This window comes from Chiloscyllium plagiosum, chromosome 26, assembly GCF_004010195.1.
Source record: "Chiloscyllium plagiosum isolate BGI_BamShark_2017 chromosome 26, ASM401019v2, whole genome shotgun sequence".
Lineage (NCBI taxonomy): Eukaryota > Metazoa > Chordata > Chondrichthyes > Orectolobiformes > Hemiscylliidae > Chiloscyllium > Chiloscyllium plagiosum.
The window spans coordinates 37049701-37055746 of NC_057735.1; the positions used below are offsets into that span (position 1 = coordinate 37049701).

The 6046-nt window shown below is 41.5% G+C and overlaps 1 protein-coding gene across 8 annotated transcripts in view; it reads left to right on the forward strand.

Annotated features, from left to right (window-relative positions):
- The window catches only part of LOC122563251 (alpha-1,3-mannosyl-glycoprotein 4-beta-N-acetylglucosaminyltransferase C-like), a 168500-nt gene that overhangs the window by 91541 nt on the left and 70913 nt on the right, over positions 1–6046 (forward strand). For all 8 annotated transcript variants that reach the window (XM_043716885.1, XM_043716882.1, XM_043716881.1 and 5 more), the window contains one exon: positions 4311–4362. The gene's annotated coding sequence lies outside the window, so the exon portion shown is untranslated. The remainder of the gene's footprint in view (positions 1–4310; positions 4363–6046) is intronic.

The window sequence follows — 6046 nt, forward strand, 5'->3', positions numbered from 1 at the left end:
CCACTCACCCATTGTACTCTATGCTACTTTCTCCCCACCCCACCCTCCTCTAGCTTATCTCTCCACGCTCCAGGCTCACTGCCTTTATTCCTGATGAAGGGCTTTTGCCCAAAACGTCGATTTCGAAGCTCCTTGGATGCTGCCTGAACTGCTGTGCTCTTCCAGCACCACTAATCCAGAATCTGGTTTCCAGCATCTGCAGTCATTGTTTTTACCTTATAAATGTTATTGTACCAGCCTCCTCCACATGTGTTCCATAATTTTGCCTGATTATGCAGAGGAACCAAATAGTACGGTGGATTTACCACTGTTCCCCCAATCTCCCATTGACAACTTCATCTGATCCAGAGGGGTGTACTCCAAATGAAAGTAGTAACTTCTGTGAGCAAGATAAGCAGCAGCAAAGCCCTTCAACAATGAAGTTGATGAATCCTAATCGGAACTCGTAGGTTGTAACTGTCACAAATTACAGTTAAATCAATGCACAGGGGAAAGAAATAACTGCAGCGAGTTCCTGATTTACAAATATCCAATTTACAAGCACTTATATGGGATCGTGTTCGTAAGTACAGGGGTGGGGTTTTAAAGATCCAACATAACATTTCCTGTGCTTACAATGAATTACTTTATATTGTTCTGCATAGTGTTCCAATTTGCATACAAATTAACCTGTGAATGGACTCCAGTTCAGAATCTGTCTGTAATCTGGAACTGCCAGTCTTGAAACATACTTCTGTTTAAAGGAGAGAGCAAAAAGATAAACAACATTCTTGATTTTTAAAAAAACTGTTGTACAATAGTTTTCTTCCAAGACAATGAGACTGCATGCATGTAAAATTGTTTTCCCAGACCGACATTGTCAGCAGCAGTTATCACGTAATGCTTTTTAAAAGCTCATTCACTTTTGATTTTACCAACTCTAATTCTTTTCATTGTGCTTTATTGCAAACTCAATGTTTAATTACCTCAAGTTATATTAGTGAAGACTTGAACAATGAGGTTTGCATCAGAATAGACTTTTGTTGACAGGGACTCCTGGAGTTCTGCACTTAATTGTGCATATGTAGACACAAGAACTTGCTGTTAGATTTAGCCCATATTAATAGCAGTATCCTCACTATTAGTAATGATTGGGAGATGCCGGTGTTGGACTGGGGTGTACAAAGTTAAAAATCACACAACACCATATAATAATCCAACAGGTTTATTTGGAAGCACTTGCTTTTGGAGTGCTGCTCTTTCATTAGGTGGTTGTGGTGTATAAGATTCTAAGGCACAGAATTTATAGCAAAAGTTTACAGTGTGATGTAACTAAAATGATATTTTGAAAAAGACCTGGATTGTTGTTAATTTCTTATCTTTTAGAATGAACATATTGGTTTCAGTTCTTTCATATGGAAATCGCAAAACTTTTTAAAAGTTACATTCTCAAATGAACTTTAACAAGTGGTGTCATGTCGGCCCAGATAATGCATTGAAGGTTTGAGCTCCCCTGTGTGGGACTGTCTGTGCCACAATGGTCAGACTGATTCTAATCTGAAAAAATGGTTATACAGACTCTAACATGGATTCATGCAGTTTTTGAGCAAAGTAATTCTGCAAGTACAAATTCACCCCACAGACTTGTCTGAGAGAGTGGGGGGGGGCGGGTTATGAGTGTCTGTGAGAGAGTGTGTATGTGAGAGTGCAAAGGGGTATAAATGTGCGAGAGGGTGTGTGAGAGAGAGAATGTGGAAGTATATGAGAGAGTGTGTGTGTTTGTGTGTAGTGCAATGGGGGTCACCTGTAGTGTGACATGAATCCAAGGTTCCAGTTAAGGCCATCCCCATCGATACCGAACTTGACTATCAGCCCCTGCTCAACCACTTTTCGTTGTTGCGTGTCCCAAAGTCCGTGTTGGAGGCCGGTCACCTGAAGGTCCGAGGTCGAATGTCCCAGACCGCTGAAGTGTTCTCCAACTGGGTGAGAACACTCCTATGTGTCGATTGTTGTGTCCATTCATCCGTTGCCTTGGTCTTGCCAATATATCATGCCTCAGGGCATCCTTGCCTGCAGCTTATGAGATAGACAATGTTGGCTGAGTCGCATGAGTCTCATGCTTGAAACGTCGATTCTCCTGCTCCTTGGATGCTTCCTGACCTGCGCTTTTCCAGCAACACATTTTCAGCTCTGAACTCCAGCATCTGCAGTCCTCACTTTCTCCTCGCATGAATAACTGCCATGTACATGTTGGGAGGTATCCCCATACGTAATGGTGGTATCCATGTCGACACTCTGACGTGTCTTTCAGTGTCTATCATGACAAGGTTTTATGGTATTGTCCTGAAAGCTGGGCAGTTTGCTACGAACAGTGATCTGTTTGAAGTTTGGTGGTTGTTTAAAGGTGAGAAGTGGAGGTGTGGGGAAGGTCTTGGCGAGGTGCTCATCCTCATTGATAGTGTGTTGCAGGCCACGAAGAACATGGCATAGTTTTTCGGCTCCTGGGAAGTACTGGACAACTAAATGTACCCTGTTGTTTGCAGCTCGACATTTTCTTCCTCTGGACCCATGGCAAGGAGTCACTGAAACAATTCCACGGTGATATCAATGAGTTTCATCCCACCATCAAACTCAACATGGACTATTCTCTACTATCTGTCTCATTCTTGGACACATGCGTCTCCATCAATGATGGGCACCTCAGCACCTCACTCCACTGCAACCCCATGCATAATGTGTGATGCTACACTTCTTCAGCTTCCACCCAAAACATATTAAAATAGCCATCTCCTATGGACAAGCCCTATGCATACACAGGATCTGTTCCGATGACGAGGAACATGACGGGCTCCTGGAAGTACTCAAGGATGCCCTCATAAGAATGGGATATGATGCTCAACTCATCGACCACCAGTTCCGACATGCCACAGCAAGGAAATGTAATGACCTCCTCAGGAGAGAGACACGCGTTGCAACCGACAAGGTAGCCTTCAATGTCCAGTACTTCCTAGGAGCCAAAAAACTACGCCATGTTCTTCGCAGCTTGTAACACGTTATCAATGAGGATGAGCACCTCGCCAAGACCTTTCCCATGCCTCCACTTCTCGCCCTTAAACAACCACCAAACCTCAAACAGATCATTGTTCATAGTAAATTGCCCAGCTTTCAGGACAACACCATACAACCTTGTCACGGTAAGACATATCAGAGTGTCGCCACGGATACCACCATTATGCAGGGGGACACCTCCCACCATGTACATGGCAGGTACTCGTGCGACTCGGCCAACGTTGTCTACCAACGCTGCAGGCAAGGATGCCCTGAGGCATGATACATTGGCGAGACCAAGCAGAGGCTATGGCAACGGATGAATGGACACTGCACAACAATTGACAGACAGGAGTGTTCCCTCCCAGTTAGAGAACACTTCAGCAGTCCGGCACATTCGACCTCGGACCTTCGAGTGACCGTCCTCCAAGGCGGACTTTGGGACAGGCAACAACGAATAGCGGCCGAGCAGAGGCTGATAGCCAAGTTCGGTACCCATGGGGATGGCGTCAACCGGGACATTGGATTCATGTCACACTACAGGTGACCCCATTGCACTGTGCGTGCGCGCACACACACACACTCTCTCTCTCTCTCTCTCTCTCTCTCTCTCACAGACACTCCTACCACCCCCCCACATGCACACATACACATATGAGTCTATGGGGTGAATTTGTACATGCAGAATTACATTTTATTTTGCTCAAAAACTGCATGAATCCTTGTTAGAGTCTCTAAATCAATTTTTTAGATTAGAGTCAGTTTGAACGTTGTGGCACAGGGCACCTCACACCTTCAATTCATTATCTGGGCCAACATGACACCAATTGTTAAAGTTCACTTGAGAATGTAAATTTTTAAAAACATTTTGCAATTTATGTATGAAGGAACTGAAACCAACATGGTACTTCTAAAAGATGAGAGTCTTAGCAAACCATCCAGGTCTTTTTCAATATATAATTTCAGTTACATCACACTGTAAACCTTTGCTATAAATTCTGTGTCTTACAACCTTATACTCCACAACTACCTGATGAAGGAGCAGCGCTCCAAAAGCTAGTGCTTCCAAATAAACCTGTTGGACTATAACCTGGTATTGTGTGATTTTTAACTCACAATTAGTAGTTCAGCAAAATTCTATCATGCTGAAAGCATTAGAGAAAAGCAACAATAGTTTGGTTTTCTTCTTTCTTTCCTTTACATTTATTATGATTTATCTATCCTGGTACTGTAAAATCGTATTTGGTTTCCCAACATGATAACACATCTTTCCTCTTCATCAGGGGTGGATACTTTCGGCCAGAAATCGAAAAACCAGATCAGCAACCTCTCCAGGTGAGTTGCAAAACTCTAAGTTAGGAATTTAAATGTGTTATGACAATGGTTCATAAGGTGTGGTGATCAGAAAATGTAGTCAGGTTAATTTGAATGCTGGGATACAGCTGTGATAATCTGTTTAAAATGAATCAGTGTTTTATCTTGAGGTAAATAATGGTCTTGTGATAAGATTTAGTCAAGAATGAATTTTCAAGGGCAGTTCTGTTCTTAACAGGAGCAAAGATAAAATAAACTGTTTGAAAATGCTTTAAAATGTACAAAGGAAATGTTCAATCAAGTTTTACTTTCAAGTTTGAATGAAAAGTGTTAACCTTGCAGAGTCTCGTTCAAGTAGCTGGAGACAATTTATCAAGTTCCCTCTAGGAATGTCTCAACACCTCTTTTTTTTTCTCTCACAAGTTGCGTTAGTATAAATGTAAACACAGCCTCTTTAAACACTGTAATAGCTTTGACACAAGGGCAGGTTTTCCCTGGTGTGCATCGCAAGCAACACTTGCTGTTTAGACTGAAAAATATATTTTGGCATTTTTCCAGGGAAAAATATTCCCTTGTTAAAATGCCTGTTTGGACTGCTTCAGAGATGCAGCAAGCAATTTCATGTCGCCATTATTGAGGCAAACTTTTATTTCCGTCTAATCAATGAATTTAAATTCCGATAATTGACGTACAGAGATTTGAACCTATGTCCTTAGTTTGTGAATTACTACTTCCAGTGAGGTTTAACTCGATGCTATGATCTCCCCAACAATTTGTTGCTGAAAATTAATTTTTAACAAATATGGAGTCTCTTTCTTTATTTCATTATTGTTGGAGATTTAATAAGAATATTTGTTCTTTCTGTTGCTTTCATTGGTTGCTCTTAATTGTGTATTTCCAATGTCTATTTCATTGTCTGCACATGATTTTCCATTGAATTAAATATTCTAACGCCCTACTTGATATTCTACAAGTCTGGTAAGGATTCTTTAATCTTACTACTTGAAGAGAAACTGCTGTTCACACAGGCCTCCGATCCTTTGAGGACACCATGCTGAAATGACTTTCTAGTCACTATAAATTGCCATTGCAAAACTCTACTAATAGTTCATGTGCAGCTGAAAATACAAACACAGTTCACTCATTGATGACTGCAATATGTAGGCCATTATTTTGTAAATCTGACTTTCTTAAATAATAATGTGGAGATGCCTGTGTTGAACTAGGGTGGATAAAATCAGAAGTCTCACAACACCAGGCTATAGTACAACAGGTTTTTTTTTAAGTCACAAGCTTTCAAAGCACTGCTTCTTCATCAGGTAAGTAAATCTGTTGGACTACAGCGTGGTGTCATGTGACTTTGGATCCTTAAGTAATTCTTAAATTCATTTCATGCGATCCTGTAATTTTTTATGCAATCTTTCATTACAGGGTACATTGAATTTACTAGTTATGTTGACACTCAAGTTACCACTCATTTGTGCAAACGTTGATGGAGAATGTGACCCTGGTGTATTTACACAGCCCAGTGCTGTATCTCCTGTCCTCCTGCAGTTAGTCAGCATTTAAAATAATCACACCCAGAGAAAGGTATTGTTTTCAAAAGGATTGTAATGATTCTTAATGGGGCACGTTGGAGCAGCACAGTGGGTCCGTGGTTAGCACTGCTGCCTCACAGGCCGGGTTTGATTCCGGCCTCAGGTGT